The sequence below is a fragment of the Leopardus geoffroyi genome, chromosome A2 (genome assembly GCF_018350155.1).
Source record: "Leopardus geoffroyi isolate Oge1 chromosome A2, O.geoffroyi_Oge1_pat1.0, whole genome shotgun sequence".
Taxonomy (NCBI): domain Eukaryota; kingdom Metazoa; phylum Chordata; class Mammalia; order Carnivora; family Felidae; genus Leopardus; species Leopardus geoffroyi.
Window position 1 is genome coordinate 28,868,271 of NC_059331.1, and position 24,504 is coordinate 28,892,774.

General features: G+C 42.1%; 1 protein-coding gene across 3 annotated transcripts in view; it reads right to left on the bottom strand.

Moving 5' to 3' along the window:
• Nucleotides 1–24,084, bottom strand: part of FHIT (fragile histidine triad diadenosine triphosphatase) — a 1,417,560-nt gene extending 1,393,476 nt beyond the window's left edge. For all 3 annotated transcript variants that reach the window (XM_045496936.1, XM_045496934.1, XM_045496935.1), the window contains exon 1: nucleotides 23,920–24,084. The gene's annotated coding sequence lies outside the window, so the exon portion shown is untranslated. The remainder of the gene's footprint in view (nucleotides 1–23,919) is intronic.
• Between the last annotated feature and the right edge of the window lie 420 nt (nucleotides 24,085–24,504).

Consider the following 24,504-nt stretch of genomic DNA (forward strand, 5'->3'; position numbering starts at 1 on the left):
TCTGCATTCATTATCTCTGGCCCTTATCCACAGGCCTACTGCAGACTAAATTGGATTCTGGATCACTGGTACTGAGGCGCTGCAATTAATTAACAATAAAAACATAATATTTATATCCAGGCCTAACAACATCTGACATTTAAACTATTCTGCCAGTCGGGCAAATTCCATTCGACAAATTTTCATTTTAATGAACATGACAGGCCATGGTTTACATGATAGGCCAAGGAGCAGGATGGAGTTGATCTCCTGGCATGGGTTCTCAAGGCCTGGCCACGCTGCAGGAGAAACAAGCTGGGGAACTGTCAGAGAAACAGAAATACCAGATCCCCGGTCCCACGCAGACAGACCAAGAACACACGGCCCACAACAAATATCCTAGCAGGCAACTGTCCTTGTTTCCTGTGCAGGCTCAACGTTAAATACCTCCTGCTCCTTATGATCCACTGGATAATTTTCCTATCTTCGGGCTGCTGACATTTTCTTTGGGGCACGAAAATCCCTTAGTCCTTCCTAATTAAAAAGTGATAAACGTTTTGCAAGGCGTCCAATAATGTGCAAAGTACACAAGAGTTGGAACTGATGCAGCTTTCTCAGTTGGCACAAGACTGGCCTTCCGTGTTTTGCCAGATGGTGTATCTCAGTAAGTCCCCAATCCCTGACTCAAGTGAGGGGCATTGTCAATATGATGCTGAAGCAGAGACTATCTTTAAATGCTATCTTATTTTACATTATACCAATGCCAAAGGCCTAACATTTTTTTTTTTCCTTGCTGGAACTTTCACAGCTAAAGAAGTTTTCATTTTTCTGTGACTCATTAGTCAAGCCAACAGGAAGGAGATGGTAGAGATGAGGGGGAAAAAATTTCAATTCCCTAAGAACCATGTAAATTCACTGGAAACCAACATCAGAGACCAGATCTCCCAGCCTGACCTCTTAACACTCCTCTGTGGGTTACGGGTCACAGGACCCTGGGTGAGATGGTGTAGAGTTCTCCAAACCTGTCTTCACTACCCCAAAAATGTGGATGTAAAGGACAGAGTTAAGGATGAAAAATGCAAAGGAGGGCAAGCCAATTAGACAGAAGCATAACAGATATGGGAAGAGCCAGTAGAAAACTAACAACAAAATGTCAGTAGAAGCCTTTCTTATTGGAAAGGCCATATATTTCTAGTTCAGTTATCTAAAACACTCTTTATCCTAGCTTTTAAATCAATTCAAAGGAAATGAAATAAAGTTCCAATTTAAAAGTAAGACTTCTTTGGAATACGGATTTGGTTCTTGGGTTCCAATTTCAGCAATTGAAACAGTCACCTTCATGGCGACTTGTCTTCAAACTGTAGCTCTGAATAGATCCAAAATGGTGCCGATGTTCCATGTGTATGGTCATGATACCAGAACATTAAATCTTGAAAAGATAACAGCATTCCCACTGTTATAACCCAATTTGGAATTATTACTGGTTTCAGTTAAGGTGACAACCCACATGTAGCAAGTAAACATACACACATGTACACACAAAGGTTACAGTCATCATCACACATTTGAGGACATTACATCCATTCCCTCATATATAACATTAGGAGAAAAGTGCTATTCAGAACTCTATTGCACACTGAGGAAAGGGTAGTTAGAGATAATTGGCCTCCCGAAGAGGTGAGGTCCAAGGTCATAGGCAGGTAAAGTGGCAGAGTTGAGGTACCAATCCAAGCCCGAGCCAAAGCTCTACACAACACAGTGGCATATGATGGCATCCGCAAGGGAGACGGCATGAAAGAATTGATTCTTTTTGGCAATAGTCAAAATATCTTTTAAATATCAGGTATAAAACATTTTCAGCCCACCAGAAGCTTATTTAATTTTAAAAAATCAATTTTTATGGAGCTGCTATGTTTGTTAATGTCTGGTTATGTTCCTGAAAAAGAAAAGCCTTACGGAGAAAAAGATGCATTTCTTAAAGTTGGGAAGAAAAGCAAAACCCTAACTAGATTGAACTGAAAATGTATGACATTACACAAATGAACAGAATCTATAACTTTAACATGCCTTTGTGGGAGGCATGTTCTAAAATGGTCATATCAAATTCAGAACACAAAAGACTTAACATGCTTACTGTCGTAAACAAAGGCATTTGGTTAAATGAAAGTTCCATCAAAGCTTAATAACCAAATTCAAGTGAACACAAAGTAAAGGGTTATATACTTTCTGCGGTTTCAGTAATAGCTAATCTAATAATGGTAAATGGAGGGTTATTGTTGATTCTTTTGCCTCTGTGTCATAAATTAGATAAAGCAACCTGGCAGTTACAGTACTTTGGAGTTTTATTTGACTAAGTGATTTTAAAGCTATCTCAAAATATAACAAAGCCCTGACTTGAATGATTGCTGAACTGCACCTTGCTTTCCATCACCACGTTAGTACTTCTGACCAATGTTAAGTAAGTAAAAAGCTTCCTGTGAACTAAAACTATTCTGTAAAGCTCCATAACTGACCATTTAGAAGGCAAAGTGTCATTGATGCAGTATCATCTGACATTCTGTTTCACCAGGGCCAAGCTTGTAAAATATAAACTATAAGAGCGGTCAAGGGTTATTTGTTTTCTGATGCAAAACTTGGGAACAGTAGAATTTCTCTGGCTAATGATTTTTCATAGCACATTTCCAATTTTCTACCACATTTTATCGATCTGGAATACTAAAACAGTTTTCTTCCCTAGCTACAGAACATACAAAGCCCGAGCCCTAGGTCCCATGGGTTGTACTCCAAAGGCAATGGTGGTGGCCTCTCATCGGGTGGCTGAGGAGTGGCAACACGAACCAAGGTGTTTTCCTTACTGAAAGAATGTTCCAGTCGAATACTAGGCCTTTTGATAACAGGAATCACTCCCCTCGCCTCTGCACTTGGAGAGGAGACTCGACACCTGCAGTTGTGAGAGCCAATGGGTTGCCCTTCACAAAAGCAGTCTATTTTCCTGCATTTTCCCCTTGTGCCCTGATATGGTTACTTTCAATTACCCTGATAGCCCAGGAAGAAAAATATCCCTCTCTCCATATTTCATTCACATAATAAGAATCTGCAAGCTGTTTTGTATGACAGATGAGGACTGTGAGCTGAAGCAACTTGTTCCGCCTGTCAGCCTCCAAGAACCCACAGCAATGAGATACAATCGTGATGACATTACTAGAGAAGAAGTGGGTCAAATACATGGTCACTTTAAAACAGAATGTCAACTGTTCTTTCCACTCCAGTAATTTGATGCAGTGGTCCCCTCTCCCTCCCCAAAAAAACAGAAAGAAGAGAAAACAGTACTTACCGCCATTAGCGTGCGCCTGCACATGTACGCGCACACAAGTACATGGATGCAACTATTGTTAAAAGCATTGTTCCTGTAAGCCCTTAATTGACTTTTCCAGCCTCTGACCAATCAGTCAACAAAACTTTATCAAGTGTCTACTATGAGCCAGACACTAAACTAGGTAGAGTGTTGAAAAGAGGCATAGACCCTGACTTGCAGAGTTTACAGTGTGGGGTAAAGGACACACATTAACAAAGCGGTTGAAATGGATGCAATGAAGCCTGCAAGTGAAGTTCAAGGTACTGAGGGAGCTTACAAAATAACTAACCAAGTCTTGTGGGTCAGAAAAAATTTCCCTGTGGAAGAGACATTTAAGCTAAGGTGTCAAATAGAATTAGTAGCTGGGTAAGAGGTGAGAGGGAAGAGTCCCAAGCACAGGGCCTTTGTTTTCAAAATGTTTCCTTTCGAAGAAACCAAGGCCTCAAGATGCAGTACAATGGAATACAGGAAGTACAATGGAATAGAGGAAGCCATGAAGTCCACCACTGGGAGTCAGCATCTTTTCACTGTTTTAACCCCTCTTTTAAAAACGTAATTAAAAGAAACATTTTAGGAGTGCCTAGGCAGCTCGGTCAGTTAAGCACCTGACTCTTGATTTCAGCTTAGGTCATGATCTCATGGTTCATGAGCTCTAGCCCTGCTTTGTGCTGACAGTGCAGCGCCTGCTTGGGATTTTCTCTCTTTCCCTCTCTGTGCCCCTCCCTCGCTTGCGCTCTCTCACGATCTCTCAAATAAAATTTTAAAAACCTTAAAAATAAATAAAAGAAACATTTTGGAAAGCACTAGTATGCCTCAGTCCTATCTTACCACATAAGGGCAAAAGTTAATCATAACCACGTCTTCTTGCTGATCTAAATATTAAGGTAGATTTTACCTAAAAAAAATCTAATTGATCTTGAGTGTGCTGGTTAAAGCCCATGGGTTATTTTAAAAAAACATGTTTTGACAGCAGTGAAACTTGCAGCACGTACAACACTAAGAGTCTAAATGTGTTCAGGGTACAAGAACATGAAGATTAACACAAGCAGTGGTAAATGTGGTTTATAAAAAAAAAAAAAAAGAAAAGAAAAGAAAGAAAGAAAAAGACTCCACCAATGATATTCCCCAATGGTGGAAATTAAGAAGGAAGAGGTTCTCTTCTCTAATATTTGGTCATGAAAATCCATGAAATTTGTTCTTGCAAAAAAAAACTGCTTTGGATCATCATTCATCCCTCTTACAGCACACAACTTTTTTTCATGGGTTTAACAACTTGGAACAGAGAGGGAAAACTGGATTTATTCATAAGAATGCTTGCCCTTTCCACTAAACCCCAACGTGTGATGATTGGACTATTTTCTTTCCAATCTCAAAATGCATCCTCAGAATCCAAAATCAATCAAAATTGCATTTAACTGAGTGCTGAATTTGGCCCTAAAAACTCAAAGACCGACTAGGGCTACTGGTATAGGGAGTTTGTTGTTGTTGTTGTTTTATATTTTTATGTACTAATTACCAGCAATTACGTTAGCAGTTGCTCTAAAATGAACACAAGCCAGGGCTACTTTTATTTGTTTGTTTGTTTTTAATGTTTATTTATTTTGGAGAGAGGCAGAGACAGGGCGTTTGCCGGGGAGGGGCAGCGAGAGAGGGAGACACAATCTGAAGCAGACTCCAGGCTCTGAGCTGTCAGCACAGAACCCAATGCAGGGCTCAAATCCATGAACCGTGAGATCATGACCTGAGCTGAAGTCAGACGCTTAACCGACTGAGCCACCCAGGCGCCCCTGTTTGTTTGTTTTATATTAATAGTTTCAGGTGTACAATATAGTGATTCAACAATTCTATACATTACTCAGTGCTCATCATGGTAAGTGTGCTCTTAATCCCCCTTCACCTATTTCACCCATCCCTCCCACCCACCTCCCCTCTGCTAACCATCAGTTTGGTCTCTATAATGAAGAGCCTATTGTTGGATTCAGCTCTTTTTTTTGTTTTGTTTCTTAAATTCCACATATGAGTGAGATCATACGGTATTTGTTTTACTCTGACTTATTTCACTTAGTATTATACCCTCTAGGTCCATCCATGTTGCTGCAAATGGCAAGATTTCATTCTCTTTTATGGCTGAGTAATATTCCATTGTGTATATATATCACCTCTTCTTTATCCATTCATCAGTCGATGGACACTTGGGTTGTTTCCATCTTCGCTATTGTAAATAATAAACACAGGCGTGCATATATCTTTTCAAATTAGTGTTCTCATATTCTTTGGGTAGACAGCCAGTTGCAGAATTGTTAGATCATATGGTAATTCTATTTTTAATTTTTTGAGGAACTCCCATACCGTTTTATGTAATGGCTGCAAGAGTTTGTATTCCCACCAACAGTTCATGAGCACTCCTTTCTCTCCACATACCCACAACTAGGGCTACTTTTAAAAAATACAGTATGCAGAGGCGCCTGGGTGGCTCAGTCAGTTAAGCATCCAATTCTTGATTTAGGCTCAAGTCATGATCCCACAGTTCACGAGACAAAGCCCAGTGTCATGTTCTGTGCCGACAACACGGAGCCTGCTTGGGACTCTCTCTCTCCCTCTCTCTCTCTGTCCCTCCCCCGCTCATATCGTCTCTAAATAAATAAATAAATAAATAAATAAATAAAACCTTTTTTAAAAATACAGTATGCACACCATAGAGAATCCTGTTGCTTAGATCCTATCAAGAGTTCAAACTGGAAGGCATATTTTAAGAGGAATCCTGGCCAAGTTAGAGAGTTCGTCCACGAGTGCAGCCAGAATGGTGGAGGGTTCTGAACTTCACATAAAGAACAACTGAAGTACCTGTAGATTCAGCCTGGCAAAAAGTAATGAGAGACACAAAAACCTGCCTTCTTACATTCAATGGATCACTCATTGATAAAGACATTCCTTTTGATTGAGCACTTCCTCTGCACAAGGCACTGAGCAAGACAATAAAGATACAGCACTGAGCAAGAAACCTCCAGTCTTTCTTTTATCATGTGGAAGAGAAAATAGACTTTTTCTGTGGCACTTCCCAGGACACAGTATAGCAGAGCAGAGCACAGATTCTGGAATCAGAGCACTAAAATCAAAGCCTTGTAGGGGGCCAAATGGTGGCCCCCAAAGAGATATATCCGAGTCGGAGAGAAGAGGAAAAGACACAGAGAAGGCCAAGTGAAGGAAACAGTTTTACAGCTACAGGCCAAAGAATGCCTGGAGCCACTAGAAGCTAGAACAGGCAAGGAAGGGTTCTTCTCTACAGTCTTTTGGAGGAGCACACAAGGGTCCTGAACTGTGACATTTAATTCCTTAAAAAGTACGCAGGACATGATTTCCTATAGGAGCTACCACCCCTCGGATAAGAATGGAGGGGTTGCTCTTTACCCAAACTAGACCATGAACAATCTTACAATCAAAGCTAGGGGGGCTAGTGAGTTTTCAAAGAAGATACACCTACCTTTATCATTCTCTCCCTTCTTGCATTTAGAATACTTCAGACACTGCCAGCTACACCCTGGGAAGCAAAGTCAAAATGTGCAGCAGGCCAGGCAGTAGGTCTGGGAAATTAAGATATAGCTGCCTGTTCCGATTAGTGGTATTGCTGCAGGGCCAGAATATCACGGTTCATTTGGGCCTGGTTTGGCTGAAAAGGTACAAGCCTCAAATAAGGCTAGACAGTAAAATAGACAAATAAAACTATGGAGCATTCACATAATGGAACATTATACAGCAGTCAAACCAAATAAAGTAAGGTACAGAATAGTGTATGTTGCATGTTGCTTTTTTTGTAAAAAAAAAAAAAAAAAAAAAAAAAGAAAAGAAAAGAAAGAAAAAGGAGAGTAATTTAAACACATATTTTCCTATATACACTAAAAATACTGAAAAATTTTAAAAGAAACTAACCAAGGTGACAACCCTAAGGGAAATGGGGGCAGAGATAGGAGTACGGGGACAGAAGCAGAAGCAAAACTTTCTTTTTGTATTGTGTTGATTTTTGAACCATAGGAATATATTACCTACTCAGAAAAACATTTAAGTCTACTGAAAATAAAAAAAATAAATAAAACAAGATTATAATAACTCACACTGCAGGCAGTAGTAGAAAATGATACATATGAAGAGGGCAATTTGATGATATACTCAAGGACTCTAAAATTAGACCCTGGACCTAGTGATTTGACTTCTGAAAGGAATTTAAGGAAAAAGTGAAAGATTTGTATATACACACACATACACACATTCTTACACACAGAGATGTTCACTACAGAATTATCTGTCATAGTTAAAATTTTGAGAAAATTTTGAAAAAATAATCAGTCCAAGAAATTATGGAACATCCAAACAATTGAGTGATAGGCAGCTGTTAAAAAGTACACCAAAAACAAATATCTTAGCAATACAGAAAAAATATTCATAGAGTATTTTTGAAATCATTCATTAATTTTTCAGTAAAGTTGGTAAAGCATTTACCAGGTGCTCTACATTGAGATGGATGCTGATTAAAAACTCCAGTTATGAGGCAGTACATCAGTGGGTAATCCCGCTTTTTTGTGCATTTATAACTAAACTGGAAGGATAAACACCAAAATGAGAACAGTGATTACCTCCTGGTGGTGAGATGACAGGTGAAATATATTTTCTGTAATGGTCATACATTACTTCTACAATAAGAGCAAAAAGCATCACTTTTTAAAATCAGGCTAACAACTCCTAGGATCAAAAATGAATCACTTCCATCTCTCTTCCCTCAGCCCTCCCTGATTCACTGAACACAAGCAAGGTGTCTCCTTAAACCACAGCCATCCAGTGATCAGTAAGAAAAAGCCAAGAATACTGTAGATATCTCCTTGACATCTCTGAGCTGCCGCAACCCACCTGTGCCCTCCCCCACCATTTCTAGGTTTCTTCTTCTGTGGAAGAAATAATCCTCTGGTTTTTTAAGCCGCTCTAAATTGCATTTTCTGTTACTTGCATCTGAAGGCATTCTGAGCTGACAGGGTAACATACTAAATAATAAAGGCCGTGTTATGGCTGGGATGGGTAGTCCAAAATGTTTCTTGTGATCACCAAGTTGAACCTGTAGACTGATGTTAATTACCTCACCAGCTTCTGGCTCCATAGTCTTCTCAGAAGTTCTTGGGAAACAGAACACAGGAGAAGCTGTTAGTGGGGAGTCCAGGCACACAGGGAGCACTACCTATAGTGTGAAGTATAGAAAAACTGGGTAGCTACTCGGCCACATACAAGATGACCCAGCATTTCCACTTCTGAGAATGCATCCTAAGAAAAGAATCATGGATGTGATGATGCATCCACGCAAATATTCTTCATTAATATATATCAGAAAGAGAGGTGGGCAAAACCTAGTGCTGAACAATTGGAATAGAAAGGAAAATTGCATGTTCTAACAGTGGAGTACTTTGCAGTCATTAAGGCCTGGGAATATGCACTCAATACACTGATGAGTGAAAAACAGGTAGCAAGGTGCTATGTAAATTCAGAAACCAGAACAAACAAATTTATACATGTAATAAAAAAGGAATGAGAGTATCCACTGAAATATTGATAGTGCAGTCACAAGGGGGGTGGAATGACAATGTTATTTTATTTTTGAGCATTTGTCTTTTTGTTTAAGCTTCTAAAATAAATGTATTTTCTTATGCAGCGGGTAAGAAGTTGTTTTTTTTTTAATGTCCCCTTTTCATAGAATAATGTGGGCCCTCCGACCAAGATGTTGGCCTCATCAACACCAACTTAGTCTAATAACTGCCTGCAGATCCAATGGTGTTAACAAGAAACAATTTATATTTGTGTTTTAAACACAGACTGAGGCTGGGGCACCTGAGTTGGTTAAGCATCGGACTTCAGCTCAGGTGACGATCTCACACTTTGTGAGTTCGAGCCCCGCATCGGGCTCTCTGCTGTCAGTGCGGAGCCCGCTTCAGATCCTGTCTCCCACTCTCTCCACCCCTTCCCCACGCATACTCTCTCAAAAATAAACATTTAAAAATAATAATGATAAATAGACTGATGCCAACAGCAGCAAGCTGAGATACAGAAAAGATAAAGAAATTTTGTTTCCAGGTAAATGTGCGTTATATAAATGCAGTATGTTTTAATTCCATAAATACAGTTTTGATGCTGCCAATTTGAGAAATTATTAACATTTCCTTAAATAAGTCTATTCTCTATTGAAGCTCATTCCCTTGCACAAAATGGAATGATCTTGGAAACAATATAAAGGAATGCTGATTTGCTATGTCATTGATAAAAGCATAGTCATTTACATAAAAAGCAAGTCATTTACATCCTTGTCTTGATCCACTAGACTTCATTATGCAGAAATAGTAGCTATCAAGCAGGTCTGACCTTTGTACCATCTGGGGACAACAGCTAATACAGCTCTAGCTCCTGGATCACAGGACCTGGGCCCACTTCTAGCCTCACCACTTGCTAGCTGGGTGTCCTTAAGCGTTTACTTAACCTCTCAGAGTTTCAGCTTTCTCATGTGTATACAGAGACAGTAAGAGTATCTGCCTCAGAGAGCTGCCATGAAGATGAAATGAGCGAATCCACACAAAAAGGTCTGAGTTTCATTCCTCGCCCACGGTAATCTGATAAAAAGTAAGCTCTCTTCTAATTTGGTTTCATCTTATATGTGGAGATAGACCCTCGACCTGGAACATTAGATTCCTTTTTTTTTTTTGACTTGTAACAAAATGTTTTTTATTTATTTATTGTAAGGCAAAGTATATAACCATTAAAATCAAATGGCAATACACAGCTCTTAGAAAAAAAACAAAAAAACCCCAAAAAAACTCTTGCCTCATTTCTTCCCATTTCCCAGCTGTCATCCCCAGAGATATGTGCATTCAGGCATTTTAGTTATCTTCTGTTCTCCTCATTCTCCCGCGAGAGATATATCAGTCTTCCAGTTTTATTGAGAGATAAGTGACACACAGCATTGTGTAAGTTTAAGATGTGCAGCACAATGTTTGGATTTACATGTATTGTGAAATGATTATCACAACAGGCTTAGTTAACAACCATCCTGTCATATACATACAATAGGGAGAAAAGAAAAAAAATTCTCCTTGTGACGAGAACCCTTAGGATCTAATCTCTTAACTTGCCTGTATACACTACAGAGGTGTTAGCTACAGTCATCATGTGGTACGTGACCGCCTAGGACTTCTTTATCTTATAACTAACTGGACGTTTGTGCCTTTGACCACTTTCTTCCAATTCCTTCCCCCCCTCCCTTCGCCCCCTGGCTCTGGTAAACACAAACCTTATCTTTTCTTTCTAAGTTCAGTGTGGGATTTTTTTTGTTCTTGTTTTAGATTCCACAAACAAGGGGCACCTGGGTGTGTCAGTTGTTTAAGCATCTGACTTTGGCTCAGGTCACGGGCTCAGGTCATGATCTCACCGTTCATGAGTTCAAGCCACCCATCGGGCTCTGTGCTGACAGCTCAGAGCCTGGAGCCTGCTTCCGATTCTGTGTCTCCCTCTCTCTCTGCCCCTCCCCTGCTCACACTCTGTCTCCCTCTCTCTCAAAAATAAATAAGCATTAAAAAAAAAATTTTTAGATTCCACAAATGAGATCAAACAGTATTTTCTTTCTCTGACTGATTTCACTTAGCATAATGGCCTCAGGGTCCAACCATTCTCATTTTTTATAGTTGAATAATACTCCAGGGTGTGTGTGTGTGTGTTTGTGTGCGCACGTGCGCGCGCGTACCCTAACTTCTTTCTCTGTTTATCCATCAACGGACACTTGTGTCTCTAGCTTGGCTACTGTAAATAATGTTGCTATGAACGTGGAGGTGCAGATATCTTTTCCAGTTAGTGTTTTCATTACCTTTGTATGTATGGAACATTAGATTCTGAAGAGGCTCCAGCATCCTATTTTAAGAATTCATGTTGGACATAGATATTTGACTTTTAAGTACAGACTTGACATCATTTATTTAATGTCCCCTATGTTAAATGAGATGCTCAGAGAAAATGGTGGATCTTTTAGACCACTAAAAATCTGCTTCAGCATGTGTATTAGAAAAGGCAACTACTCCCATTTGCTTTGTCCTTTTTTTTTTTTTTTTTTTTTTTGAGAGAGAGAGAGAGAGCAAGCGAGCGAGCAAGCAGGGACAGAGGGAGAGAGAGAGAATCCCAAGCAAACCCCACACTCAGCACGGAGTCCAGCACGAGGCTTGATCCCATGATCCTGGGTTCATGACCTGAGCTGAAATCAAGAGTTGGGCGCTCAACCGACTGAGCCACCCAGGCGCCCCTGCCTTTTCCTATCTTATTCTTTACAAAAAGCACTCCTTCATTCTTGGTACTGTGACTAATAATACAAATGATAGCTAAAACCATCACTCACATGTATTTGGTACTTACTATATACCAGGAAGTATCCCACATATTTTCATGCATTATCTTATTCTCACAATTAACCAATGAGTTACGTTCTGATTATTCCCATTTTTTCTATGTTTATTTATTTATATTGAAAGAGCACATGTGCATGAGCAAGGAAGGGGCAGACAGAGAGGAGAGAAGGAATCCAAAGCAGGCTCCGCCCTGTCAGCACAGAGCCCGAAGCGGGGCTTGATCTCATGAACCGTGAGATCATAACCTGAGACAAAATCAAGAGTCCAACGTTTAACTGACTGAGCCACTCAGGCACCCCTATTATTCCCATTTTTTAGATGAGGAAACTGAGTCACAAAGAGACAGAAAAGTCCTGAGTCCAGATGTAAATATAATATATAACAATAATAACATAACAATAATAACACAGCACTGGATTTCCAAACATCATCTCTTATGCTTAGGACAACCTTGTACTATTCCCAATAATGGATAAGAAACTAAGAACTAAAGTAAATTAGCTAAGGCAAGATATAGGTTCGTGTGGCCCCAAAACCAGCCACTCCAAGCAAGTGCCCCTCTGCAGACAGAACAAGGAAGGGCTTAGCAGATTCCTAAAGGTCTCCCCTAAGGTTATAGGACATTGGAGAGGCACAGGACTTCAGAATTACCAGATCCAAGCCCCCTCACTTTACAGATGTGGAAAGGGAGGCCCAGAGAGAGGATAAGACTTGCAGAAGGCAGTAAGAGCCACAACTAAAACCTAGATCCCCTGACTCCCTGCACCACATCCTTGTGGTGACATGATGAGACCCTGTCACACGAAGTCAGGGTCTTCACATGCCCGACTCTGTGAAAACAGGAAAGGAAAGCCTGACTGCCTCATAGTGATGATGTCGGCCTGTTGCCTCTCCCCCTGCTCCCTGCTGACTCTGGGGACTATTGCACATACTTCTGGCACATTCAGAACTGGCAAGAGCAGAAAAGCTTGGGAAAGGAATCCACAGCCAAGACAGGGAGCTCGCAGTGCCCTTTCATGATCTAATAGGAGCCAATTTCCACTATGATTCTCCTGAAGCAGAACTGGAGATCTGGAGAAGGAGAGTGGCTCTAGCACATGTGGGTCTCTGTTGTAGACACCAGACACGAACATAACCTAAGTCTCTGAAAACATGATCAAAATGAGCAAGTCCCCTGAATCTTTTCCAACTAAATGCATGCCTTTCCTAGTTTTTGCAATGGATAAAAAACAAATTAATTTTTAAAAACAGAATTTTGGACGTGTTGAATTAAAATTCCTTCAGTATTATGTAATCCTTGAAATACAACAGTTGTTTACTAAACTTTGATTTCTAAGCTTCCCTTTGATGACAAATATTAATATTTATCATTTTTCTGATGTTGGACTAATGAGAATCTTAAGTGTTTATGAGAAGGCATTTAAATATTACAGTACGGTGGATGTGTTTGTCTTCTGATCTGTATTCCTCTGTCTTTAACATCAACCAGCATTTATTTTTTGTGTTGAATCCTTGGGTTGTTGTTCGCCAACATTTGCAGCAAACTCTATATGGCCAGAACCGATGGCGTCTACGCTTACTTGATGACTAAAGGGAATATGACAGCCCACTAATAACACAGTACTATGGGAAGGATGTAGCCCTGATTTTCAAAGTGAAAATTGGGACCCACGTGCAACTACCAACCAGCAGGAGTAGACAGAGCAACATCCCAGGTTTAATGACACCAATCAAGGTAATATTTATTGAATGGTGGCTACATATCAGGCACTATGCAAGGGCATGCTTCACAGCAACCATCTCACTTGATTCTCACAACAACTAAGAGCTAACTGGTATTATCGTTGTTTTACAGAAAAGCGAGATGCAGAAAGGTTGAGTCCTTTGCTCAAGGTGACACGGCTAATGAGAAGCAAAGACAGGAGTTGGTCCTCAGAGCCAGAGAATAGGTTTTTGTCTCCACTCCCTTCCTATGAGCCCCTTCTTGACTCCCAGCATTTGAAAATTCCTATCACCTGCATGGAGCAGCAGCCTTCAAGGTAACCCAGACTTTCAGATCTTGATGGTAAGGATGAGACATAACTCATCCTGTCCATCACAGGCCTTGAGCTGCTTTATGCATGGAGAAAGAGCAAGAAACAGTACTACAAAAGGTCCATGCCTTCAGGGAGCAAACTTCTGAAGAGGGAAAATACACAATATTAACACAATAAACAAGGCACTCTCTCCAGGAAAGGGAGGAAAGGGGAGGCTGTACGATTCAAGAAGCAGTAAGGGGGCTGAGGTCCAGGACTTCAACAGATTTCACTTACCTATACCCTCTGTGCAACCAAGACTCAGCTAACCAGAAGTAATGGAGCAGAGCCCAGAAATAAGAGGCACAGTGCAAAGTTCAACATCGAGTTCTAAGTTAGGGACCAGGTGATGGGAGGCAGCATTAGCAAAATAGCCACTACTCCTGCCTTCATAGAGCTTCCTTTCCTTCAGAGGAAAGAGGGCACCAATCAAAAATGGAGGTTAAATAAAAGCTATAAAAAAAAGTATAAGTCAAGGAAGCTAAAACACAGGAACCAACCTACAGAGACAGAAGAAATAGGCCTCAGTGAATGTGGAGTGAATTAATTAATGAGGAGCAAGGAAATGACTCACAACCAGGAACTGGCAAGAATACAGTTGGAGATTAGGTACAGACACAGGGGTACCAGGCGAGTCAGAGACTGTCAAGGCAGAGCCCAGTGAGGTCCATGGTCAAAGCAAACTTCAGCACTGAGTCGGATTTGCTACCAGACCTGTCACCAGGCTGTCATCCCACATTCCACCTGCCTGCTTACCTTAACTTCCAGACATCACCTACTTCCAGATCCTGGTCCCACTCTCCACTTAACTGTCCCTGGTGTAGGCAGCTCCTACCACACCAAGAGTGACTCACAGCAACCTGGCCAACCCAGAGTACCAGAAGCTGCTGTGTAGACCCCCCAAATCCAGTGATTAGTATTCATAAGCATAAGAGTAGTTAACACGTGCCAAGAGCTTTATACATACAATCTTACTCAACCCTCACAACATCCAGAGTCAGTGACTGTTACAAGTTCCATTTTAAAGACGACGAAACAGACCGAATCAAGACCTGTCCACGTGTCCACATCTCGTACCCGGTAAAGCCGCACGCCTTGGGTTTACAAATCTGGGTCTCTGAGCTCAAAAACAATAAAAATGTAAAATATAATAACAATAATAAAAATAAAAGCTAACATTTACTAAGAAATTATTATAGGAGAGGTACTCGTGCTAATATTTTATATAGATTATCCCATTTTATTCATACCTATGAGATACACACTCACTATGTCCATTTTATAGAAGAAAATAAAATTCTGCAAGGCAACACAACTTGCCCAAGATCACCCTCGGCCTGTAAGAGACTGCCCTATGGATTTGCGAACTCCTAACGCTCTTCATCGCATCACAACAGAATGGTAGCATGGGAGGAGCCATAAAGAACCAGAACCTTGCTTTCTAAGTGTGGCCCAAGGACCAGCAGCATCTGTACCACCTGGGAGCTTGTGAGACATGCAGGAGCTTCTGGCCCCACCAGGACCTTTCCATACCATTCCAGCCAGTCCCCAACCCACGAGAGCTGCACCCAGCTGTTTCATCTGCACTGGGAAGCCCAACACAGCTAACTCCTCCAGGCCAGGGAAGAGCTGGCCTGTTGCCTCTCAGAAGTTCAAGAGCCTAGAGGAAGCCGTGGCTTAGAAGAAGCTTTCTGTCCTGCTTGGAGGGGCCAAGAGAGGGCCTCAGCTGCAACCTTCATCTGTGGTCACTGGCTGCAGAAGCTTCTGGCCTTGCTCGTACCCACTCAGCCAGCAGATCCCAGCAACTGGGATTTCAAATGGCAGTGGCCACCTGCTGTTTTTGTACCCCAGTATCACTTCCCCTTTTCTGAAGGTGCCAGCACCTCCATTCATCAGGTCCCCTCCGTGTGATAACCAGGCAAGCAGGGCACAGCACAGCTCAGGAGGGCACCATTCACATAGATATTTGTAAAAACAAAAAAACTTTCCATCCCCCCCTCCACCTGACCATCTTTGTTGTTGTTACACCCCTTCCATACCCTCTGCCTTTACTTCTCCGTCTGGGTTGCTTTTTCCTGCCTCCTTGGGACCACTACCTCTCTATCCACCAGCCTCATTCCTGGGAGAATCTGAACAGGAATCGCCTGTGCTCCTGGGCTGAGACAAACAACCTGACCCCAGCAGGTTCCAGCCCCCTCCTCTGCCTGTCCTCCCAGCACACACCTGCTCTGAGGCATCCTTAGAACGTCTCCAGGCACAACGGAGCAGGTACTGTCCTGCTGGTAATGTGGAGACTTAAGACAGCAATGAGTTCTAGGGTGTTTTTTCCCAAAAATGAAGACATGGGAAGAAGACCTTAAGCCTTGCAGAAAATGAAAATTTTGTTCTTACCATCCACCACATGCTTCAGTGATTAAACGACTACAGACCATACTCTCCTCCAAACCGTGCTCAACTAAAATATGCAAGCACTAAACCTCATGAGGGAGTACTGATACTTCCACATTATCTGTGATGGGTTTTAGCTCCAATAGCTGTGAGTCTGAGAAACTGCAAAATACACTGAATTTTAATGGAAATCTGATTCTTAATAAAAAGAGGTAAATCCATAACAAGGAAGACTAATAAACACATAAATAGACTCAGAAAGAGCCTTTCAGTTCCAGAATACTGTCGAGGTGTGCCTTTTGCAAACCTCTTAGCCAGTTTCTCATTTTCCCCTTCTATTCCTACTTATTTATCATTAAAAGAAAACCTTGGCATATGTACAAAATATCCCCCAAATATGTAATTTTTAAATGGATTTTAAACCCTCCAACAAGAACACTTTTTCCCACTCTCTTTTTCCCCTCTATTAAGTCAACACAGTAGAAAAAGAAAACTACTACAATTGCGAAATGACCTCCTGGTGAGTAAAAAACACTCAGGAAATGCTGAAAAAAGAAATGGTGGTGCAGGGTAATCGAAATTCAGGCCAAGAATGCTCCTGGACACTGGATACAAGGTTTTAAATATAAATATTCAGATAGAAACAAACTTACATATACACATTTTCTATAAGAAAAAAAAAAAACTTTTAAAAGGAAAAGGTCGTCCCCAAATACTATGCATAATCCATCAAATGGAAGGTATTTAATCAAATTAGCTTAATTATTCTGCCCTGAAAAGGAGGGTGAGGGAACTCTAAAAAAATTAAAAAGGAAACAAATCTTTATAATAGGCAACCTCTCTGGAAGCCTCCGTTTCAGGCTACTGAATTAGAATGGTCAGATGCTACTGGTTCAGTCCCACGGTGGGTGTGGGGCCTACTTAATTAAAAAACAAAAAAAGAAAGAAATTTAAAATAAAAATTTAAAGAATGTTACTGTTTAAAACCGGTGGTAGTGTGTATCTGAACAATAGTTGAAACCTTTACAATAATGAAGCCACAGCTCATGAAAGCATGTAACTCAGTTTCTTTTGAACGTAATTGTAATGGGTTACTACTTTTTTTTCCAGCTATGAGGCATAAAACAAACTAAGTATCAGGAAGAGAAACACAGCCTGAAGCAAAATTGAGAATCCTAAGTCAGGCGAGCACAACTAGAGATACAAAATGGGACAGGGGGTGGGGAGGGTGCCTTGGATTTGACCCCAAAGATAACCCGGAACACAACCTATATGGTTGTAGTTCATCAAATTCCAGGAGAGCTTTGTGACAAGGCTTTCATGCCCAAAGCCTTCAAAATGCTACATTCTAGATATTTCCCTCCCCACACAGGACTTTCACCTGTTACACTGTACCTGATTCATTTAATGAAGTTCTGTTGTTAGAATCAGTGGTTGTCGCTCCTAAATGCACTTCAGACTCACCTGGGAAACTTAAAAAAGAAAGTAACGCTGCCTGCCTCCCCTCCCACACTCTGATTTAATTTTTCTGGATGGGACCAGCCCCAGGTGACTTGAATTTGCAGCAAGGGCTGAGAACCACTGGTTGAAAATCAATCCAAACAGGTTAAAATTATGTAAAGAAGGAAGCACCATAATTGGGCTAAGTAAATTTACATGAGGAAGCAAGGTGCCTCAAATTCCCTTCTTAATCAGATATAAGATGATACTTTAAGGATCCCAGATTTTTTCTTCATCAAATTTAGAGTCTCAATTGCATGGGAGAAATATATCTAGTTGCCCATAATGCTCCAGCTTTTACCAAAGGACTGAAGAAGTTTGGCACATCACATGCGAGACGGAGACAAAAACTGTACAATGAAGAGTGATCTATTCCATCTAGTACTCAAAATATGGTAAACAAGGTAACATGGAGCAGGGTGCATGAGGTTGTCTTATCAATTAACAACAGTAAGAGCAAATTCACAGCTACCATTTCTTGACTGCCGGTTACTGTGCTAAGCACTCTCTATGGGTTACCTCCCGGAAAATTTCAGCAATTTGAAATCTGAAACAGGAATCATCACCTCCATTTCACAGATAATAAGGAAACTGAGACTCAGCAAGATTAGGACATTTTCCCCAAGTCACACTAAAAGTAAGGTGTCAAACCAAGACTGTAATCCAGGTCTTTGACCCTCTAGCGTCCATTCTCTCTTTTTTTTTAATTTTTTTTTAATGTTCATTTATTTTTAAAAGAGAGAGACCGAGCACAAGCAGGGGAGGGGCAGAGAGAGGCAGAGGCAGAGACAGAGAATCTGAAGCAGGCTCCAGGCTCTGAGCTCTGAGCCGTCAGCACAGAGCCCAAAGCAGGGCTCGAACTCACGAACCATGGGAGCCTGACCTGAGCCAAAGTCGGACCAAATGAGCCACCCGGGTGCCCCTCAAGGGGCCATTCTTGTAACCACCACAATCTCCCATCTAGATCGCGCAAAAGTTTCCTCAATACTTGCTCCTCATAGTACAGGCCATGGACCAATGGCATCAGCCTGAATCTCTGGCCTATTTCACATATACTGAATCAGAACCAGCAGCTTATGATCAGCAGGAGATTCCTATGGTCATTAAAGTTAAAACAAACAAACAAACCAAACACAGGTCTACCTGGACAATTCTCTCTCACAAGCTCATCATCATCTATACTGCATCCACACTCTTAAAAAACAAATCCTATGGGGCGCCTGGGTGGCGCAGTCGGTTAAGCGTCCGACTTCAGCCAGGTCACGATCTCGCGGTCCGTGAGTTCGAGCCCCGCGTCAGGCTCTGGGCTGATGGCTCAGAGCCTGGAGCCTGTTTCCGATTCTGTGTCTCCCTCTCTCTCTGCTCCTCCCCTGTTCATGCTCTGTCTCTCTCTGTCCCAAAAATAAATAAACGTTGAAAAAAAAAAAATTAAAAAAAAAAAAGAAATCCTATCATTTCATTTCCCCACTTAAGACTATAAAATGGTTTCCCAAATGCCCTTGGAATAAAGTCCAAAATTCTTTTACAATACAGGTAACTGGACTCTGAATAATATCGCTGGTGGCTGCCAGCACAGCCCTACCTCCCCATGTCCCACAACCAGTGATTTTTATACCCCAGACACAGAGACCTTTCCACTCATCAAATCCCAATACCCACTCTTCCTTTCCTACTTCCTCTTTCCTGCCTTCCTTCTTCCTCTAAGCTCTTCCCTGCCTAAAATTAACCACCACCCACCACCACAACCAACTCCATGCCAGCCACATTCACAGCTGTGTCTCCAGGGCCTACCAGTGAGGTGCCTGGCACAGAGCTAGGTGCAGGATAAATGTGCAGAATAAATAGATGCTACTGAGGGCTTCTGCTGTTCCCTCTGCCCATCTGCTCTTTGCTCTTCCCCATTTCTCCTTCTCTGTCCCCTGCAGCACCCCTTTCCTCTCACTCACTCCTTATCAGTAACCAATAGCCTCATGGCTATTGCAGGTGTCAGCTTTAGAGAGACACCTGCCATGTCCACGTGTCCATTGCCCTGGGGTTAGTCACCAGCAGGGTGATGACTGTTTCACTTTAACCCTGAGACACCTGGAATAGGCCTAGTCCTTTCCAGAAATAGAAAGAAGCCCTCACTGACAAGGGCAGGCTGCTTTTCAATCTGATATTTAATATATAGATGGAACCACAGATCAGGGACCTCTCAGCAGGCAATGTAAAGCCGAAAGCTTGACTATCTATCTCTCTCCCCACACAAAGAGTATCACTGTGCTGGCAAGATCAATTATCAAATTTGCGGGCACACTTGACATGTGATGGTCAACCTGGCTGTTCTAAGAAATCAAATGGCAAATCCTTTCATAAAATAGACACCTGCCTCAAGTTTAAATTGTGACTAAATGTGATATATTTTCATATGTTGTTTGCTTTTATTACAAAAATAAGAGCTACTAGCCATCTACTGAACACTAGCTACCGAGTGCCTGACAACATGTTCCAAGCCTTAAAAACATCACCTTATTTAATCTTTATCATCACGTTATGAGGTACAAATGCTGATTATTCCTATTTTACAGAAGAAACCAAGGGCTAAGTGCCCTAAGAGGGAAGGCTGGGATTTAAATCATAGGCCTCCAGACTACCACTCTCTATGGCTTCTTTGCTATGTTTTGCTATTTGGATCACTTTCTCGTCTGAGAAATCACAGACATGGACATTCCCAAAGAAACAGCCCCTTGGAAGATGACCTCAAAGGCTGAGATTTTTTTCATCGCAATGTAGACACCGAAAGGAAAGCAACCTGCTACATCTTATATTTCAAAGCATTTCTATCTTAAAAGAGATTCAAGAAAAAGATGTGGGAACAGAGCTTAGGGATGCTTATGAATGCAATTTCACAAACATGTTTTCAGTGTCTACTAGTGGTCAGGCATGTGCTGGAAGCTGAACAAGCAGACTGTTAGCTGGGAGAGCGCTGGGCAGGCAGTAGGGAGGGGGCAGGAGGGGTTGGGGAGAACATCTCTCATGATGACTGTTTATGAATGTTTAGCCGATAATTTATAAAAACATTAGTTTAATAACTAATTATGCAGAAAGCATCTTTCACACACACAAGAGGTAAGTTACCTGCTTTATTACCTACGAACTGAAAGGGCCAGTGTGCCTTCTAAAACTAAAGTTTTATATAATTCAAACAACACGTGTGTATATTTCTGATACCCTACGTTAGCTAGTGGGTTAGAATGTAACTTGTGCGAATGCAAACACAATGTCAGATTTTGTTCTCAAGGGTCCGAAAGAAAAAAAGGGAAAAAAGCATGGGGAACCAAAACAAGACATTCCCAAAATAGAAAGGGAGCATATTGAAGCTGCATGTATATACAAATAAAGAGAGGAGCGCAGAAATATTTCCTAAAGCATTCCACCAAACGCTTCCAGGAATAGGAACAGGATGAGAACACCAAATAAAAGAAATCATGAACCTGAAAAGTCATATACAGTACTATGAGGCCTCCAGAATCCTGTCTCCTGACAGAAACAAGAGGCTTTTGACACGAGGGCATGAGATGAAGACCATAGATCACTTTCCTCATTTATAAAATAAAGGAGTTAAATTAGATGGTTTTTAAGGTCCTTCCAGCCCTCACTCATTAGCTCCTTTAATCCATGTGGCCCCTGCACCTAAAGAGGATGGGCAAATGAAGATGCTCAAAAAATATTTGCTTAATTAATGAAATAGTACAACCTTACCAATAAGAAAAGGGCCTTTACAACAATGGGTCCTGGCCTATGGCCTACAAAAAACAAATTAGGAGGGAAACCTTATCTAAACAGCTTCACATCTAGTGCTCCTCCTACGTGACTGATGGTAGAATGAAAATAACCCTGGACTAGGAAATGAATCGCTTGGGTCTAGTCTCATCTCTGACACAAACCAACCCTATGACCTTGGGTAAACTGCTTTACCACCTGGTCCAGTTTCCTCATCTCTAAAAGAAAGGTATTATAAAGCTAAATATAGCTAACATTTGTGGAACTTTTACTATATGCCAGGAACTGTTCCAAGATCTTTGCCTTAAATTTAAATGATCTCAAAGGTTTTTGCAGCCCTAACATTTAGTCTCTGGCTACAGAGGAAACATGGTATAATGGAAAAATTCCAAATTCTGTACTCAGAAACGTTGGGTTCGCTCACCCTGTTAGGCGGGGTCTTTTTCTTTTCTTTTTTAATTATTTTTAATGTTTATTTATTTTTGAGAGACAGAGCATGAGTGGGGGAGGGGCAGAGAAGGAGGGAGACACAGAATCCAAAGTGGGCTCCAGGCTCTGAGCTGTGAGCACAGAACCCTACCTGGAAGTCAGACTTACAAACTAGGAGACCATGACCTGAGGCGAAGTCAGACACTTAACCAATTAAGCCACCCAGCACCACCACCCCCACCCCCAGCATCTCAGGTGCGGCCTTTTTCTAAGCAGAGCCTATCAAGGAGACTGGGTCACAATCCCAGTACTTCTATTCACTAGCTGAGTTAATTTGGACAATTTGCTTAACTTTAATTGCTTTACTAAAACTTTTAGTTTTCTTATATGTGAAATGCATATAAAATGGTTATCTCATACAGCATTTGAGAGAATTAAACTATAATAACTAAAGGTAATAAATATAAATAAACATACATTACATTTTATTACTAGGTGTGTCATGTGGACAAATCATCTTCTCAAGATTTATCCTCATCTACAGATGGCAGGTACGGTGTTACAAAAAGAATAGGAACGCTCTGTAAATTACCCAGTGTTAGCTGTGTTTGAAAGCACGCATATTTCCTAACACTTGGAAAAGCACATACAATACTCCCCTATCTAATACTTGTAACAGCATATACAATCAATGACGACGACACCTACAAAAGACATCTTTACTAGCTATATCTCTCCAGTACCCAACAACTGCTTTCCTAAACAATTCTCTCTAGTCCCAGCTCCAAGCAGGTGGACACAAAGGCTGCCAGCCAAGAACGCAGTGCCACCTGGAAGTTGTAGTTCCGAGTCAAAGGCCCAATCCACAGAACGGCTGGAAGCGAGACTTCATCTCCCAGGAGACACCTCGCCGCACCACATGGCACGCTGGGAGATAGAGTACCAGCCCGCCGGGAAACAGGCGGCAGGACTCCAACTCCCAGAAGCCTGCGCTACTCAGGCCGCCGGCAGTAACATGGAGCCTGAGAGGGAGAGTTCAGGCACACCCGGCTTAACAGGTGCGAATAGGAGTCGCTTTCGGTAGTCCCAGGCCCAGCATTGGTCAGGGCCTTTCTAAAACAACCACTGAGCTCATTTTTCTGCTGGTCCCCGGCACATTTCTTGAGGGATCCGAAACAATAAAGCAGTAAATCTGCAAGTGGCAGACTTCCACAAGCAAGACCTCTCTTAGCTTTCGGCTCCAGCCAGCATCCTTGGGCCACTTCGGTAAAGATCTTTAAGCTCTTTTTTCCCAAATAAAGCACTGTGAGTGGCTGATCCAAGGTCATATAACAGAAGAATCTGATCCTAGAGAGTCGCCTCCAACTCCAGTTCCACTAACCAGCCTCCCCTCCCCCCTACCCCCCTCCCACGTTTTAAATCCCGCGTATTTTTGTATAAAAAACTACATTAATCCATAAAATAGTCCAAACGAGTCCTCATGAGTTCCCCCACCATAAAGCCAGTGCTTTGTGTTTTTAAAATGTCAAATGTAAGATTCCCTCCCAAAACACTACCTTCCCTCTATCTACTTAGCTCCTTTCTTGGGCACGTGTTCAGCCCCCTCCCTTTTTGGATCCCAAAGCCGGGTGATTGACACAGTTTTGTTGGGGCAGCGATTTCTGCTACTTGCCTATGACCTTGGAAAACCCTCAAAAAGCGGCTAGTGCCAATTACACCACCAGGTCTGGGTGCCAGGGTATCCCTGGAGCCGCTGGTGTGGCCCATGCCTTAGTTTACCCCTTTGTGCAGCGAATGAGGGGCGGGTTAGGGTTAGGGCTGGTGCTCAGAATGGGGCCTGAAAAGGTTCAAGGGGTAGGAGCGTCCTCCGGACAGGCAACCTCCCCTGCCTCAAGGAGCTGTGCGAGCCAGACCCCGTCCCACTGGACTGCGGGAGTAAGGACCAGACACGAGTGGAAACCCAGACCCGCACCCCAGAAACACTCTTCGACTGGGGCTTGCCCCCTGCCCCTACCTTCCAAGATCTTGGCAGCTGGGAAGTGAAAGGCAGAGGGAGGGAGCGCGGGGCAGAAGCAGCGCCTGGGCGTGTGACCACTGGGGTGGCCACCTGAGGGACCCGGTAACCGGAGGGCAAAAAGTCTCCGGACTAGATGGAGCGTAGAAGGGACTACAATTCCCAGAGGGCACCGCGGCGGGGGCGGGACCTAAGATGGCCGCTAGTCTGGACAGACGCAAGGGCCAATAGGCGTAAAGTATGATCCTGAACTGGGCCAATCAGAAGCCATAATGTCACTAACTCTGATTCAGGGGTAGGAAACGTTGTTTTCAAGACAGCAACTGAGGTGAGAATCGCTCTGGAAAGGGATTTTTGTCATAAACTGCACAAGCCTCCTTTTTCTCCAAGTGACAAATAAGACTTTTCAGGTTATTCTGCTTTTTTTCCCTCCTACTTCCTTTCTTCCTTTTAACTACACACCCCCCCCTCCACTGGCTGGATTTACTTTCACTTCCTCTACTCACTCTGGATCGTTCTTGATTACTTAAGCCTTCTTTTCCTCATGTTTCTCTCGCCACACCGGCTCGCAGACCTTCACTTGAT